General features: G+C 36.9%; 1 pseudogene; it reads left to right on the forward strand.

Annotated features, from left to right (window-relative positions):
- Positions 1 to 252: 252 nt before the first annotated feature.
- Positions 253 to 1944, forward strand: LOC120224498 (annotated as a pseudogene).
- The last annotated feature ends 14958 nt before the right edge of the window (positions 1945 to 16902 follow it).

Below are 16902 nucleotides of genomic sequence, written 5' to 3' on the forward strand. Positions count from 1 at the left end.
TATAAAGGTCTAACAGGTTTTTTTTGTTGTTGTTGTTGGAAGCTTTAGGGTTTTTTCTGTATAATACCATGTCATCTGCAAATAGTGACAATTTAATTTCTTTCCAATTTGGATGTCCTTTTATTTTCTTTTTTATTTTTTGCCTAATTGCTCTGGCTAGGACTTCCAATACCTTGTGTGATGAAAGTGGGCATTTTTGTCTTGTTACTGATCTTTAGAGGAAGGGCTTTCAGCTTTTCACCATTGACTAGGATGTTAGCTGTGCGACTGTCACATACGGCCTTTATTATGTTGAGGTATGTGCTCTCTATACCCACTTCTGTTAAGAGTTTGTATCATAAAGAGATGTTGAATTTTGTAAATGCTTTTTGTGTATCTATTGAAATGATCCTATGATATTTATCCTTCATTTTGTGGCGTGTCCCATTGATTTGCTGATGTTGAGCCATCATTGTATCCTTGTCTTTCTTTTTATTGATCTGTAGGTGTTCATTTTGTACTCTGGATACAAGCCTTTTGTTAGAGATACACGTAATAAATTTCTTCTCAGTGGCTCGCCTTTTTATTCTCTTACTGTTTTCTTTTTATGAATAGAACTCTTTGCTTTTAATGTGGTTCAATTTATTTCCTTTATGGTTAGTGATTTTTGTATCTTTTTAACATAACATTTGCCTACTCAGATGTCATGAAAATATTCTACATTCTCTTCTAGAAATTTGTTTTACCTTTCAGATTCAGATGTACAATGCACCTAGAACTGATGTTTGTTTTGTTTTGGTCTGAAGTAGGGGCAAAGTTTTTCTTAGACATGTGGCTATTTGGATATATGAATATAGAACTGATACAGCACCATTTACTACAAAGACAGTCTTTTCCCTAGTGTTATGAATGGCCAATGTTAAAAAAATTAATGTTTATTTATTTTTGAGAGAGACCATTGAGGAGGTGCAGAGATAGAGGGGGACAGAGGATCTGAAGTGGGCTCTGTGCTGACAGTAAAGAGCCCCATGTAGAACCTGAACTTATGAACCACCAGATCATGACGTGAGCCGAAGTTGGACACTTAACTGACTGAGCCACCCAGGCGCCCTCAAGTTTGTTTTATATCAAGTATTCCTGTATATGAGTCAATTCTAGATTCTGTCTTCTATGCAAGTTATCTATATTCTGGCACTAAACACAAGCTTACATAAGGTTGCTTTAAAATAATGGTCATGACAACAGTTGCAGCACACTGAGCTCCATTGAGTAGGGCCAGGGCAAGTGAGAACCAGGCAGGCACTGGGCCATTCTGTGCCTCATTCGGGAAAATAATTAAACACAAGCAAAGGACATTTTAAGAAGCCAAGAGGAATAATTCATCCTATGCATTCTTCATGCAGATCTGCAGAGAGGAGAAGCACAAGAATCATTCACATGCTTCAGCAAACTTCCCTGAGTTTTCTAAAAAGTGTTAGACAGGTGGAAGACCATGTCTGCTCAGGAGAAAGGAAAATTTAAAGACATGGCAAAGGCAGACAAAAGGCCCATTATGAAAGAGAAATGAAAATTTACGTCCACCCTAACGGGGAAACAAAAAAGAAGTTCAAGGATCCCAATGTACCCAAGAGTCTTCCTTTGGCCTTTTTCTTGTTTTGCTCTGAGTATCAACCAAAACTCAAAGGAAAACATCTCGGCCTGTCCATTGGTGATGTTGCAAAGAAACTGGGAGAGATGAGGGATAACACTGGCACTGATGATAAGCAGCCCCATGAAAAGAAGGCTGCTTAGCTGAAGGAAAAATAGGAAAAGATATTGCTACATACCTAGCTAAAGGAAACCCTGATGGGACCAAAAAAGGGAGTCATCAGGCTGAAAACAAGCAAGAAAAAGAAGCAAGAGGAAGAAGACAAGTAAGATAAAGAGGATGAGGAGGAAGATGAAGAAGGTGATGAGGATGAATAAGTTGGTTTCAGTTTATTTTTTTCTTGTCTAAAAGCATTTAACCCCCTCTGTATACAACTCACTCCTTTTAAAGAAAAAAAAAAAACGGTAAGGTGGTGTAAGCTAAGTTTTTAAACTGTACAGTGACTCTTCTTTGGATAGTTAACACACTATGGAATGGGACTTCAGATATCCCTGTCCTGGTGGTATTTTCAGTAGCCACAAACTTTGCCTGAGACAGTATAGGAGGAGCTATAAATTGACATGGATATTTCAAGCATGTGCTTCTTGGGGATGGGAGTTCATACATCTTCAGTTGTCTCTGATGCATCTTATACAAAATAATTGTTCTCTTAACTAAATACCACTCTGTAATTGCAAAAAAAATTATTATTGAAAAATATGGGTTTAGAGTCATTGTGTCCTTTGTAGGAATCATGCTTGTAGTGGTATCTCTAGTACTTTGCATTCCTTGCAACATTTCCTCCAGAGAGTCCCGCTTTAGATTTCTTGTGGGACTGGTTTAGTGGTGATGAAGTCTTTCAATTTTTGTTTATTTGGGAAGACTTTTATCTTTCCTTCTATTCTGAATGACAGCCTTGTTGGATAGAGGATTCTTGGCTGCATATTTTTTTCTGTTCATCACATTGAAGATTTCCTGCCATTCCTTTCTGGCCTGCCAAGTTTCAGTAGATAGATCTTTCACCACTCTGATAGATTTCCCTTTGTATGTTAAGGCCCTTTTCTCCGGAGCTGCTTCCAGAATTCTCTCTTTGTCCTTATATTTGGCCAGTTTCAGCATGATATGTCGTGCAGAAGATCAATTCAAGTTACATCTGAGGGGAGTTCTCTGTGCCTCTTGGATTTCAATGTCTGTTTCCTTCCCCAGATTGAGGAAGTTCTCTGCTATAATTTGTTCAAGGACTCCTTCGGCGCTTTTCCCTCTCTTCCTCTTCTGGAGTTCCTAAGATAGAGATATTGTTCCCTTTTATTTTATCGCTGAGCTCTCGAACTCTCCTTTTGTGTTCCTGGATCAATTGATCTCTCTTTTTCTTAACTTCCTCTTTTTCTATAATTGTATCTTCTAAATCACTTATTCTCCTTTCTGCCTCTTCAATCCGTGCATTGGACGCCTCCATTTTATTATGCATCTCATTTATAGCATTTTTTAATTCATCACAACTATTTTTAAGCTCCATAGTCTTTGTAGCAATAGTTTCTCTGATGTCTTCCATGCCTTTTTCAAGCCCAGTGATTACTTTTATGACTATTATTCTAAATTCTTGTTCAGTTATGTTACTTATATCTGTTTTGAGCAGTTCTTTAGCTGTCATTTCTTCCTGGAATTTTTTGGAGTAGAGTTCTTCCGTTTCGTCATTTTGGTTAGCTTTCTGTCTCTTGTTAGTTTTAAAAGCTTGTTATGCACTCTGCACCTGCGAGTGCTGCTGTACCAAAGAGGGTTCTTTGACAGTCCAAGGCCTGTCTGTCCAGGAGGTGTTCTTTGAATGGTGTCTCTTGGTCTCTTTTGTTGAGACTTTGGTTATTTTATTTCTGTACTCGTAGTGGTATTTGGGACTGTCCACCATGTGTACTTTGGCCTGTTTCTTCAGGTAGCTCTGAAAAATAAAACAGAGAGACAGACACACAGGGAACAAAGGCACGCAAACGCACAGACGAATCCAAAAAACATGCAAACCAAAAGGGAAAAAGAAAAAGAAAAAAAGGAAGGAACAAAAAAAAAAGAGGAAGGAGGGAAGACAAATAATAAAAATAAAAATACATACAAAAGAAAAAAGAAAAGAAAGGAAAAAAGAAAAAACCCAAAAGACAAAGGACAGTCTAAAAGCATAGAACCAGAATTCCCAGCTACAAATAAAGAGCTGGGTATATGCAGTGCTGATGGAAGAGCATATACAAAGAGAGAAATGACAGGGTGGAGACGAAGCAAAATTGGAAAGGAAATGACCAGGAAGAGACTAACAGGCTTAACTCAGAGAGAGAAAAAGGGGAATATGGTTAGAAGTTAGGAGAAAGAAGTGAAGATTGAAGATAATGTTACTCAGAGAAACTATATAGTCTTATTACTCCAGAGAGAGTGAGAGATAGAAAGGTAGCGTTGGAGGTGTAGAATATACATCTAGAGAATGGGTTACATGTGACTGTTTAAGCAAGCCTGTGACCAGAATTAATCAGGGCAGTGCATCCATGTTGGTCTTGCCCAGGGCTCTGGTACAAAAACAAACAAACAAACAAACAAACAAAAAACCACAAGCTCTCTAGTGGGGATGGGCGTGGTTTGGTGTATGCAGGTCTTAGCCTCCACTGTGTCCCACTGGCCGCTTCCTGAGGTCTTGCCTTGGTGGTTGTGGGGAGAAAAATGGAAGTGTCCCAGTCCCTTCTCAACCAAGCATTGCACCTTACTCTGTTGGGTCCGATCTCCCTGTGCCGCGGGTGTAGCCGAGGCGGGCCATGCTGTTTATCCCAAGCCAGGCCTCGTTTCCACATCTTAGTCCCCGTGCCCCATTGGTATTGGCCGAAATATAAACCTGCAGGCGAGTCCCTCAGAGCAATTTCAAGCTTCTCCCCTCCCCGCTGGAAATCGAGCTGAGCCAGAAGCACAGAGGTGCTGCTACAGGCACCTCCACTTCCCCTCCAGGTCAAGCTGGCGATCAAGGAGCAGTTTCTCCCGGGGTCACTTGGGACCAGTGCGTCCCACCTAGGGTCAGCTGGACAGCAGGAAACCAGATCCCTCTGTGTCCCTAGCCGAGGTTTTCCTCTTCTCCAGCAACAGGGACAGTGTCTTGAGCAGTTTTGGCCACTCTTTCTTTTTTCCCCTAGACTCACCACGGTTCCTCGCAAAGGGGGCTTCCCCCCTCCCTCCGTGTCCCTGGTCCCGTCCCATTTTTATCTTCCCCAGTTCACACTCACACTATAAGATTTTCTCAGCAGACTGTCTCCTTTTCCTCCCAAACTCCTGGATTCTGTAAGGGTTCCTATGGCTTCAGGCCTTCTCCGTTTGAGAGGTGGGGGCAAGTGCAATGTACAGAGCTCCCTACTTCTCCACCATCTTGCCTCCCTCCTGAATTTATTATTCTTTAAGAATGTCATGACTCTGTTTGGCTTTTGAATTTTTATGTGTCATTTTCAATATAAAAGTATTATAAGATGTTAATCGGGATTGGATTTAATTCTCTGTCAATTTTGAGGATCTTTGTGATCCTTTCTCTACATGTTAATGATATTATATCTTTAATTTGTTTATTACTTTATTGAGAGGATTTTTTTTACTAATACGTTAAAATTTTTCTATGAAATGGTCTTGCACTTTATTTGCTTTATTTTTAGGTATTTGGTTCATCTGATTTTACTGTAAATTATATTATTCCCATTTTCATTATCAGTTATTGAAATACAGTTGATTTTTGTATGCTGACTTGTGTTCAGAATCCCTGCTAACCTTATCAGTTCTAATAATTTGTTCTTTTAATTTTTGAATTTATTGATATAAATTCATTTATGTTTGTAGGGCTTTTGGTGATGGCCTGTTTTTGATCCCTACTTTCTGGGGATTTTTTATTTTTGGCTTCTATTTTTCTTGCTGCATCTTAAAAGGGAGGGTATCAATTTTACTGTTTTTTTCCCAAAAATATAAGTTGGGTCTTGTTAATTTTCTCTGCTACATTTTTATTTTCTGGTTTACTAATTTTTCTTATTTTCTTCTATTTCCTTTGTTTAATTTTCAGTTATTCTTCTGATTGCTTGAAATCGATGCTAGAGCATTGAGTATTAAAACTTTCCATTTAAATATATGCCATTAAGGTCAGAAATTTCATTTTTAATATTTTACTCTTAAGGCTGGCTGTAGTTGCATCCCACACATACTAGTATGTTACATTATAATACACTTATCTTCTAATTTCCATTTTGAGCTCTTTTTCAACCTGTGGGTTATTTAGCAGCGGACTTGTATTGGCCAACACTGACAAATATTCCATGAGTACGTACCTAAAATGTTTATTTCAACTAAGTTTGGGGGTATGCTGTTTAATATACAAAAATTAGGTTCAGTTTGTTAAGCATATTAGAATCCTCTTTATTGCTGCTGGCCTTTATAACATCTTTGAGGTCTGTTATACAATAAATTACACATAAGTAAAATGTATAAATTAATAATTATATATAATATATGTATTATGGTATATATATACCATATATATATATACACACCATATATATACCATATATATATACACCATATATATATATACACACACACCATATATATACCATATACCATATATATACCATATATATATACGATATATATACCATATATATACCATATATATATACACCATATATATACCATATATATATATACACACCATACATATACCATATATACACCATATATATATACACACCATATATATACCATATACCATATATATACCATATATATATATACACGATATATATACCATATATATATACCATATATATATATATACACGATATATACACCATATATATATATACACCATATATATATATACACCATATATATATATACACACCATATATATACACCATATATACACACCATATATATATACCATATATATACACCATATATATATACCATATATATACACCATATATATACCATATATATATGATATATATGATATATATATGAGAAACCATTACCACAACCATAACAATAAATATATCCATCTGTATTAGTTACCTGTGGCTGCCATAATAAATTACTGTAAATCCAGCGGCTTAAAACAACATACATTTATTTTCTCACAGTTCTGGAAGCCTTAAATTCAAAATCAAGGCATCAAGAGGGCTATATTCCTTCCAAAGGCTCTAGGAGAGAATCCTTCTTTGCCTCTTGGATTTCGTGGTGTTTCCTGTTGTTTCTTGGTGTTCCTGGTCTTGTGGCAGCATAGCTGCAATCTATACCTCCATCTTCACATGGCCAACTTCCCTGCATGTATCCATCACCCTCTCCTTGCACTTTTAAAGATGCCAAGCATCAGATTTAGGGCCACCCTAAATCCAGGTTGACCTCATCTCATGTTCTTAATTGTGTCTATAATGAACCTGTTTCCAAATAAAGTCATATTCACAGGTACCACGGGTTAGGACTTGGATATATCCTTTGGAAAGACACACTGTAGCTCACTACACCAAGTGTCCCTATACCTCTTTGGAATCCTTTCTACCCTCCCTGGACTCTCCCCCCTCCCCCCACACTGTTCTCAGCAATCGCTGATCTGCATTTTGTCACTGTATTATATATTGAATTACCTGCAACTTTTCATAAGTGGACTCATAAAGTATATACTGCTTCCTTAGCTCAACATGATTATTTTCAGATTCATTCACAGGTTAAGATATATCAATAATACCTTTTTGTTGCTGAGTAGTATTCCATTGCAAGGATATACCACAGTTTATTTTTTCACCTATTGGTACAGATTTGGGTTCTTTGTAGTTTGGGGAATTGCAAATCTGCAATAAACATTTATGTACAAGTCTTTGGACATATGCCTTCATTCCTCTTGGGTAATACTTAGGAGTGGAATGAGTCGATCATATAGTAACTGTATGTTCAATTTTTTAAACTGCCTCTTTTCTAAAGTGAGTATACCATTTTTTAATCCTACCAGCATTATTGTCAACACTAGGGATACTCAGTGCGTTCAATCTTACTAATATTAACAGATCTGACTGGTATCTCATATTTTTAATTAGCATTTACACAATGAATTATGATATTGAGCATATTCTCATATGCTGATTGCCATTCATATATTTTCTTTAGTGAAGTGTCTACTCAAATTTGCTTATTTTCTAATTAGGTTGCTTTTTTCTTTTAGGTTTTTAGAGTTTGTTATATATTACATAAAAGTCCTTTCTAGGATACCTGCTACATGAACATTGTGTGAATATTTTATCCTAATCTAGGGCTTGTCTTTTCATTTTCTAAACACAGTGTTTCTCAAATAGCAGATTATAATATCTTTTTATGAAGTCCGTTTTATCAATTTTTAGTTTTATGGATCATGCTTTTGGTGTTGTACATAAGGAATGTTTGTCTGGCCCAAGATCAGAAAGATTTTCTTCAAAGTGTTCTTTTTTTTTCTTTTTTTTTTTAATAAGACTTACTTTTAGAGCAGTTTTAGGCTCACAGCAAAACTAAGAAGATACATTAGTTTCCCACATTAAGTAGCCCCCCACCCCCATGATTCAAGTTCCCTGTGATTAACCATGGTTTGGAAGCAGGTGGTTTTTCTGTTGAAGTATGATTAGGTCATTAGTAACTTAACACTATGTCACAATGCCTGTGTCATTCACCTCACTTCATCTTATCACGTGGGTATTATATCATCTCACATCATCACAGGAAGAAGAGTATAGTACAGAAAGATATTGTGAGAGAGAAAGATCATATTCACAAACTTTTATTATAGTATAGGTATAACCCAGAGATATTGTAGGTTTAGCTCCAAATCACTGCAAATACAGCCAATATCACAATAAAGTGAGTCAAATGCATTTTTATTGGTATCCCAGTACACAGAAAATTATGTTTACACTACACTGTATTCTAGTAAATGTGCAACAGCATTTTGTCTAAAACAACGTGTACACCTTAATTAAAAATACTTTATTGCTAAAAAATACTAACCATCATCTGAGCTTCAGCAAGTTGCAGTCTTCTTGCTGGTGGAGGGTCTTGATGTTGATGGTTGCTGACTGAGTGCTGATTGCGGAAGGTTGGGGTGGCTGTGGCAATTTCTTAATATAACACCATTGAAGCATGTCGTATCAATCATCTCTTCCTTTCATGAATGATTTCTTTGTAGCATGTGATGCTCTTTGATAACGTTTAACCCACAGAAGAGTCTCTTTCACAATTGGAATTAATCCTCTCAAAACTGCCACTGCTGTGTCAACAAAGTTTATGTAATGGTCTAAATCCTTTGTTAACGTTTCAACAATCCTCAGAGCATCTTCACCAGGAGTGTATTCCATGTCAGTAAACCACTTCTTTTGCTCATCCATGAGAAGCAAGTCCTCATCCATTCAAGTTTTTCTTAAATATTTGTTTATTTTTGAGAGAGAGAGAGAGTGCGAGAGCACGTGCATGAGCAGGGGAGGGGCAAATAGTAGGGGGGAGAGGATCTGAAATGGGCTGTGCACTGACAACGGAGTGCCTGATGTGGGGCTCGAACTCAGGAACCTGTGAGATCATGACCTGAGCCGAAGTTGGCTTATCAACAGACTGAGCTACCCAGGCACCCCTTGATCCATTCAAGTTTTATCATGAGATTGTAGCAACTCAGTCATGTCTTCAGGTTCCACTACTAATTCTAGTTCTCTTGCCATTTACACCATATACCCACACTTAATTTTTGTATTGAAGTCTTCAACTGCTCAAAGTAATCCATGAGGGTTGGATTCAACTTCTAAACTCCTGTGAATGTTGAGATTGTCACCTCTTCTCCTGAATCACAAATGTTCTTAAAGGCATCTAGAATGGTGAATCTTTTCCAGGAGCTTTTCAATTGACTTTACCCGGATCCATCAGAGGAACCACTATCTGTGACAACTGTAGCCTTATGGAATGTATTTTGTAAATATTAAGACTTGAAAGTCAAAATAACTCCTTGATCTATGAGCTGCAGAATGGATGTTGTGTCAGCAAGCATGAAAAGATCATTAATCTTTTATACTTCTTTATCAAAACTCTTTGGTGACCAGGTAGGTTGTGAATGGGGAGTCTTATTTTAAAAGGACTCTTTTCTTCAGAATAATAGGTCTCAACAGTGGGCTTAAAATATTCAGGAAACCATGTTGTAGACAGATGTGCTGTTATCCAGGCTTTGTTGTTCCATTTATGGAACAAGTCGGATGCCTAACCAACTGGACCACCCAGGTTCCCCAGATTTAGCATAATTCTTAAGGTTCTTAGGATTTTGGAATGGTCAATGAGCACTGGCTTCAATTTAGTCACCAGCTGCATTAGCCCCTAATAAGAGAGTCACCCTGTCTTAAGGAACTTTTAAAGCTTGGTTCAAAGCTTGAAAGCATTGATTTCCCCTATCAAAGGCTTTTATGGTATCTTCTTCCAATATAAAGCTGTTTTATCTTTATTGAAAAATCTGTTTTTTACTGTAGCCACCTTCATTAACTATTTTAGCTAGATCTTCTGGATAACTTGAGGCAGCTTCTCAATCAGAACTTGCTGCTTAACCTTACGCTTTTGTATTATGGAGAAGGCTTCTTTCCTTACACATGATGAACTAACCTCTGGTACCTTCAAACTTTTTTCCTATAGCTTTCTCACCTATCTTAGCTTTAATAGAATTAAAAAGATTTAGGGGCTTGCTCTGGATTAGGCTTTCACTTGAGGGAATGTTGTTGCTTGTTTGATCTTCTATCCATCAGTAACCATCAGTTCTCTATAATTAAGAGTCTGTTTCTTCATTTGTCTCTCGTCTTTTTCCCCCTTTGTTCATTTATTTCTTAAATTCCACATGAATGAGATCATATGATATCTGTATTTCTCTGACTTCTCTTACGTAGCATTACACTCTCTAGCTTTATCCATGTTGCTGTAAATAACAAGATTTCATTTTTTATGGCTGAATAATATTCCATTGTGTACACACACACACACACACACACACACACTACATCTTCTTTATCCATTCATCTATCAGCAAATACTTGGGCTGCTTCCATAGTTTGGCTATTGTAAATAATGCGACAGTAGACACAGGGATGCATGTATCCCTTTGAATTAGTGCTTTTGTACTCTTGTGGTAAATACCCAGTAGAGTGATTCCTCGATCATAGGGTAGTTCAATTTTTAATTGTTTGAGGAACCTCAATACTGTTTTCCACAGGGGCTGCACCAATTTGCACAGGAGGGGTTTTTTTCCTCCATGTCCTCATCAACACTTGTTGTTTTCTGTTTTTTTTGTTTTGTTTTGTTTTTTTGCCATCTGACAGGTGTGAGGTGATCTCTCATAGTTTTTATTTTCATTTCCCTGATGATGACTGATGTTGAGCATGTTTTTGTGTGTCTGTTGGCCATGTGTATGTCTTCTTTGAAGAAATGTCTGTTCATATCCTCTGTCCACTCTTTAATTGGAGTATTTGTTTGGGTATTGAGTTGTAGAAGTTCTTTATATATTTTGGATACTAACCCTTTAATGGATATGTTATTTGCAAGTATCTCCTCCCATTAAGTAGGTTGCCTTTTAGTTTTGTTGATTGTTTCCTTTACTGAGCAGAAACTTTATTTTGATGTAGTCCCAATAGTTTGCTTTTGCTTTTATTTCCCTTTCCACAAGAGACATAGCTAGAAAAATATTGTTATAGTCAATGTCAGCGAGACTATTGCCTGTGCTCTCTTCAAGGATTTTTATGAGTTCAGGCCTCACATTTGGGTCTTTCATCCACTTTGAGTTTATTCTTGTGTGTGGTGTGAAAAAGTGGTTTAGTTTTCTCTTATTGAAGAGACTGTCTTCTTCCTGCTGTATATTCATTCCTGCTTTGTCAAAGATTAATTGACCATTTAGTTGTAGATTTATTTCTGGGTTTTCTGTTCCACTGATCTACATGTCTATTTTTATGCTAGTACTATACTGTTTTAATTACTGCTGCTTTATAATGTATCTTGAAATCTAGCATTGTGATAGTTCCAGTTTTATTTTTCTTTTTCAAGAATACTTTGGGTATCCGAGGTCTTTTGTGCTTCCATATTAATTTTAGGATTGTTTATTCTAGTTCTGTGAGAAATGCTTTTGGTATTTTGATAGGGGTTGCATTAAGTGTGCAGATTGCTTATGGTAGTATAGACATTGTAACAATATTTGTTCTTCTAACCCATGAATATGAAATGTCTTCCCATTACTTTGCATGTTTTTAAAATTTTTTTCATCAATGTTTTCTAATTTTCAGAGTACAGGTCTTTTACCTCTTTGGTTAAGTTTATTCCTAGATATTTTATTGGTTTTGGTACAATTATAAATGGACTATTTTCTTAATTTCACTTTCTACTGCTTGTTAGTGTATAGGAATTCAACATATTTCTGTACATTGATTTTTGTAACCTGCAACTTTACTTAATTCATTCATCAGTCGTTGTAGTTTTGGGTGAAGTCTTTAGGGTTTTTTACATACAGTATCATGTCATCTGTATGTAGTGAGAGTTTTACTTCTTCCTTACTGATTTGGATTCCTTTTATTTATGTTGTATGATTGCTGTGGATATGTCTTCCATATTATGTTGAATAAAATTAGTAAGGGTGGACATCCTTGTCTTGTTCCTGTCCTGGGGGGAAAGGTCCTCAGCTTGTCACCATTGAGTATGATGTTGGCTGTGAGGGGAAAGGCACTTTTAATTTTGTGCAAGTTTTCCTTTGCATTCACAAATTAGCCGTTTAGCCTAACAGGACTTGCTTTTGGCCTAGCTCAGTTTTCAACAGGCTTTCCTCTAAACTAAACTTAGTCATTTCTACCTTTGGAATTAAAGTGAGAGACATGCGACTCTTCCTTTTGCTTGAACATTTAGAGGACACTGTAGGGTTATTAACTGGTTAAATTGTAATATTGTTGTGTCTCTGGACTAAGGAGACCTGAAAAGAGGGAGTTTACCCATCGTAAACATCCCATTGGTGGAACAGCTTGAAAACATAACATTTTATCAGTTAAGTTTGCTGTCTTATATAGGCACAATTTGTGGGCTCTCCAAAATCACAATACTAATATCAAAGCTCACTGATCACAGATCACCATAACAAATATAAAAATAAGGTTTGGAATATTGTGATAATTACCAAAGTGTTACACAAAAACACAAAGTTAGCAAATTCTGTGTGGTGGCAGGGGCGGGGTAGGGGGGAGAAATGGCACTCACAGACCTGCTCCATGCAGGGATGCCACAAACCTTCCATTTGTGAAAAACAAAACAAAACAAAAATAAAAACAAAACCCACTTTCTGTGAAGTGCAATAAATTAAAGCACAATAAAAGCACGGTAGGCCTTTATTTTGTTATAATCATTGTATTTTGTTTTAGTTGTTTTTGTTAGCCTCTTACTATGCCTGATTTACAAATTAAACTTTATCATAGGTATATATGAGAAAACATAGTATATATAAGGTTTGGTAATATCTATGTTTTCTGGCATCCACTGGCAGTCTTGGAATGTGTCCCCCCAGAATAATAGGAGAATGTTACAACCCCAGCCCCCACACACGCATTATTAACGTCTCCCATCAGAGTGGTACACTTTCACAATAGATGAAAGGTCGTAATCACTCTGAGTCGACAGTTTGCATTAGGGTTCACTTTTGAAATTGCACATTCACTGGGTTAAGACAAATCTATAATGACATGTGTATATCATTATGGTATCATATAGAGTATTTTCAGTTCCTTGAAAATCCTGTGTGATTTGTTTATTCACCACCGACCCGCCCTTAGCCCAGCCCCTGATAACTACTGATGTTTTTTTACTATCTCCCTAATTTTCTTTTTTCTAGAATGTCATCTAGTCAGAATCATACATTATGTGGCTTTTTTAGATTAGCTTCTTTCACTTGATAACATGCAGTGAAGTTGCTTCTATGTCATTTCATGGTTTGATAGTTCATTTCTTTTTAGTGCCAAATAATAATCCATTGTCTGGAGGTACCACAGTTAATGCATCCATTCACTTACTGAAGGACACATTAGTTGCTTCCAAAATTTGGCACTTATGAATAAAGCCGTTACTTTTTCTTTGTGCAGTTTTTTGTGTGGACATAAGGTTTCAACTCCTTTGGATAAATATCAAGGAACCCAAGTACTGGATCCAATGACAATAATAGTAGGTTTACTTTACTAAGAAACTGCCAAACTGTCTTCCAAAGTGGCTCTACTATTCTGCATTCCCATCAACAATGAGCTCCACACCCTCACCAGCACTTGGTGTTGTTAGTGTTTTGGATTTTGCCATTCTAATAGGCGTGTAGTGGTGTCTCATTTTAATTTGCATTTCCCTGATGACATAGGATATAAAGCATCTTTTCATGTGCTTATTTGCCACTGTGTATCTTTTTTTTTAATTTTAGAGAGCACATGAGCAGGGGAGAGAGAGAGAGAAGGGAGAGAGAGGGAGAAGGGAGGGAGAGAGAGAGAGAGAAAATATATTAAGCAGGCTCCACTCCATGCTCAGTATGAAGCCCAATGTGGGGCTTGATCCCATGACCCTGGGATCATGACCTGAGCCGAAATAGAGAATTGGACATTTAACTGACTGAGCCACCCTGGCACTCCTCTCTTCTTTTATGAGGTGATTGTTAAGGTCTTTTTGTGTTCTTTTTGATATTTTATAGTTTTAGGTTTTACATGTAGGTCTGTGATTTACTTCAAGTTACTATATATAGTATAAGGTACAGATGAAATATCTTATCTTTGCTTATCTTTTGCCAACCCTTTTTGTTGAAAAAAGAATCCTTTCAGGGCACCCAGTGGCTCAGTCGGTTAAGCGGCCAACTTCAGGTCATGATCTCGCAGTCTGAGTTCAAGCCACATGTCGGGCTCTGTGCTGACCACTCAGAGCCTGGAGCCTGTTTTGGATTCTGTGTCTCCCTCTCCCTCTCTCTGCCCCTCCCCTGCTTGCTCTCTGTCTCTCTCTCAAAAATAATAAACATTTAAAAATTTTTAAAAAGAAAAAGAATCCTTACTCCATCAAATTGCCTTTGCACATTTGTCAAAAATTATTTGTTTATATATATGCAGGTGTCTTTCTAGACTATTTTATTCCACTTATTTGTCATTGTGTCAATACCACACAGTCTGGCTAACAGTATCTTTATAATAACTCTTGAAGTGAGAGTTTTTGCCCTTCAACTTTGTTCTTTCTGAAAAGTATGCTGGCCATCTCATATATTTAGGGATTTTAGAATCACCTTTTAAGTTTGTACAAAAGAGCATGCTGGTATTTTGGTCGAGATTGTGTTGAATAGGGGCACCTGGGTGGCTCAGTCGCTTAAGCATCCAGCTTCGGCTCAGGTCATGATCTTGTGGTTCGTGCTCGCGTCGGGCTCTGTGCTGACAGCCAGCCCAGAGCCTGGAGCCTGTTTCAGATTCTGTATCTCTCTCTCTCTCTCCCTCTCTCTCTCCCTCTCTCTCTCCCTCTCTCCCTCTCTCCCTCTCTCCCTCTCTGACCCTCACCTGCTCGCTTGCTCGCTCTCTCGCTCTCTCAGAAATAAAACATTTAAAAAAAAAAGGTTGTGTTGAATGTATAGGTCAAATGAGGAGAAATGCCATTTAATAATACTTAGTCTTAGAACCCATAAAGACTGTGTATGTATCCATTTCTTTAAGTCTTCTATAATTTCTCTCAACAGACTTCGGTAGTTTTAAATGTACAGGTATTTGACATATTTTGTAGTTCACATTTTATGCTATTTTAGTTGGTAGTATGTTTGTTACAATATCTGATTTTTTATTATAGATAGAAAATTGTTGGATTTTGTATATTGATCTTGTATCCTGCAATCTTGGTAAACTCACTTTTAGCCCTGGTAGATTTTTTCATCAATTCCATGAGAATTTCTACATGAGTAACCGTATCTCCTATGAATAAAGATAGGTTCTTATTTCATCCTTTACAGTCTAGAGACTTTCTATTTCTTTCTCTTGCCTGATGGCACTGGCTGTAACATGTGGCACAGAGCTGAATAGACCTCGTAAGAGCACACATCCTTGTCTTGTTGCTGATTGTAGGCTTTCGTCTGTAGATTTTCTGCAGATGCCTTTTATGAAGGTGAGGAAGTTTCCTTCTTAAGTGTTTTGCAGTGAGTTTTCCTTCAGTGACATATGTTAGATTTATCAAATGCTTTTTCTGTACCTATTGAGATCTTTTTTTTGGCTTTGTTGTTGAGATTGTTTTGCTGCCTGAAAATTACCCTACGTTCCACCTATTTATTCCTCATTCCCTTCCCCCAAACCCCTTGCAACCACTGATCTTTTAAATCTCTCTGTATTTATGCTTTTTCCAGAATGTCACATAGTTGGAAACAAATGATCTGTAGCCTCTACAGACTGGCTTCTTTCACTTACCAATATCAGTTAAGGTTCCTCATGTGCTTTCACGGCCTGTAGCTCATATCTTTTTAGTGCTGATTATTATTCCATTGTAGGGTGTGCCGGAGTTTGTTGATCCATTCACCTGTTGTAGGACATACTGGCTGTTTCCAAGTTTTAATAATTAGGCATAAATTAATAACCTGCTATATTTGTGCAGGTTATTGTGGACAACAAATTGTCAACTAATTTGGATAATGACCAAAGATCATGAGTATTGGATGATGTGGCACTACTATATTTAGCTGTATAAAAACTGCCACACTGTCTTCCAAAGTGGCTGTGCTGTTTTGCATTCCTAAGTAATGAGTTATTTTTTCTCTATATTCTCTCTGGTATTTTGGTTTGTCTGTGTTTTGGATTTTAGTCATTCTAATAAGTGTATAATAGTATTTTGTTTTCATTTGTACTGAGTTTTCTTCACTGACATTTTAGTATTTAGGTACAGTTTTCTTACCATGTGTCCAGTCTGGCATACATAGTACTACTTTAGACTATAGCTTCATGTCTTTCACCACTTCTGGGAAATGGTCAGCCACTACTAGCCAATAATTTCTGCTCATTTTCACTCTCCTTTATTTTTGAGAATCTAATTATAGTAGTTAGATTTTTCATTGCATCCCAAAAGTTTGTGTTTATTCCTGCCATTTTCATTCTCTGTAATTAAAGTCTGGATATTTTTATTCTGATTCATGTTCCAGTTAACTAATTCCATATACTTTTGTATCCAGTCTTCACTTAAAACAACCCACTGAGCTCTCAATTTTAATTATTTCTACTTTTATAATTTCCTTTCAATTGTTTTTTTTTTTT

The sequence above is a fragment of the Hyaena hyaena genome, unplaced genomic scaffold (assembly GCF_003009895.1).
Source record: "Hyaena hyaena isolate Hyena2069 unplaced genomic scaffold, ASM300989v1 scaffold_1182, whole genome shotgun sequence".
Taxonomy (NCBI): domain Eukaryota; kingdom Metazoa; phylum Chordata; class Mammalia; order Carnivora; family Hyaenidae; genus Hyaena; species Hyaena hyaena.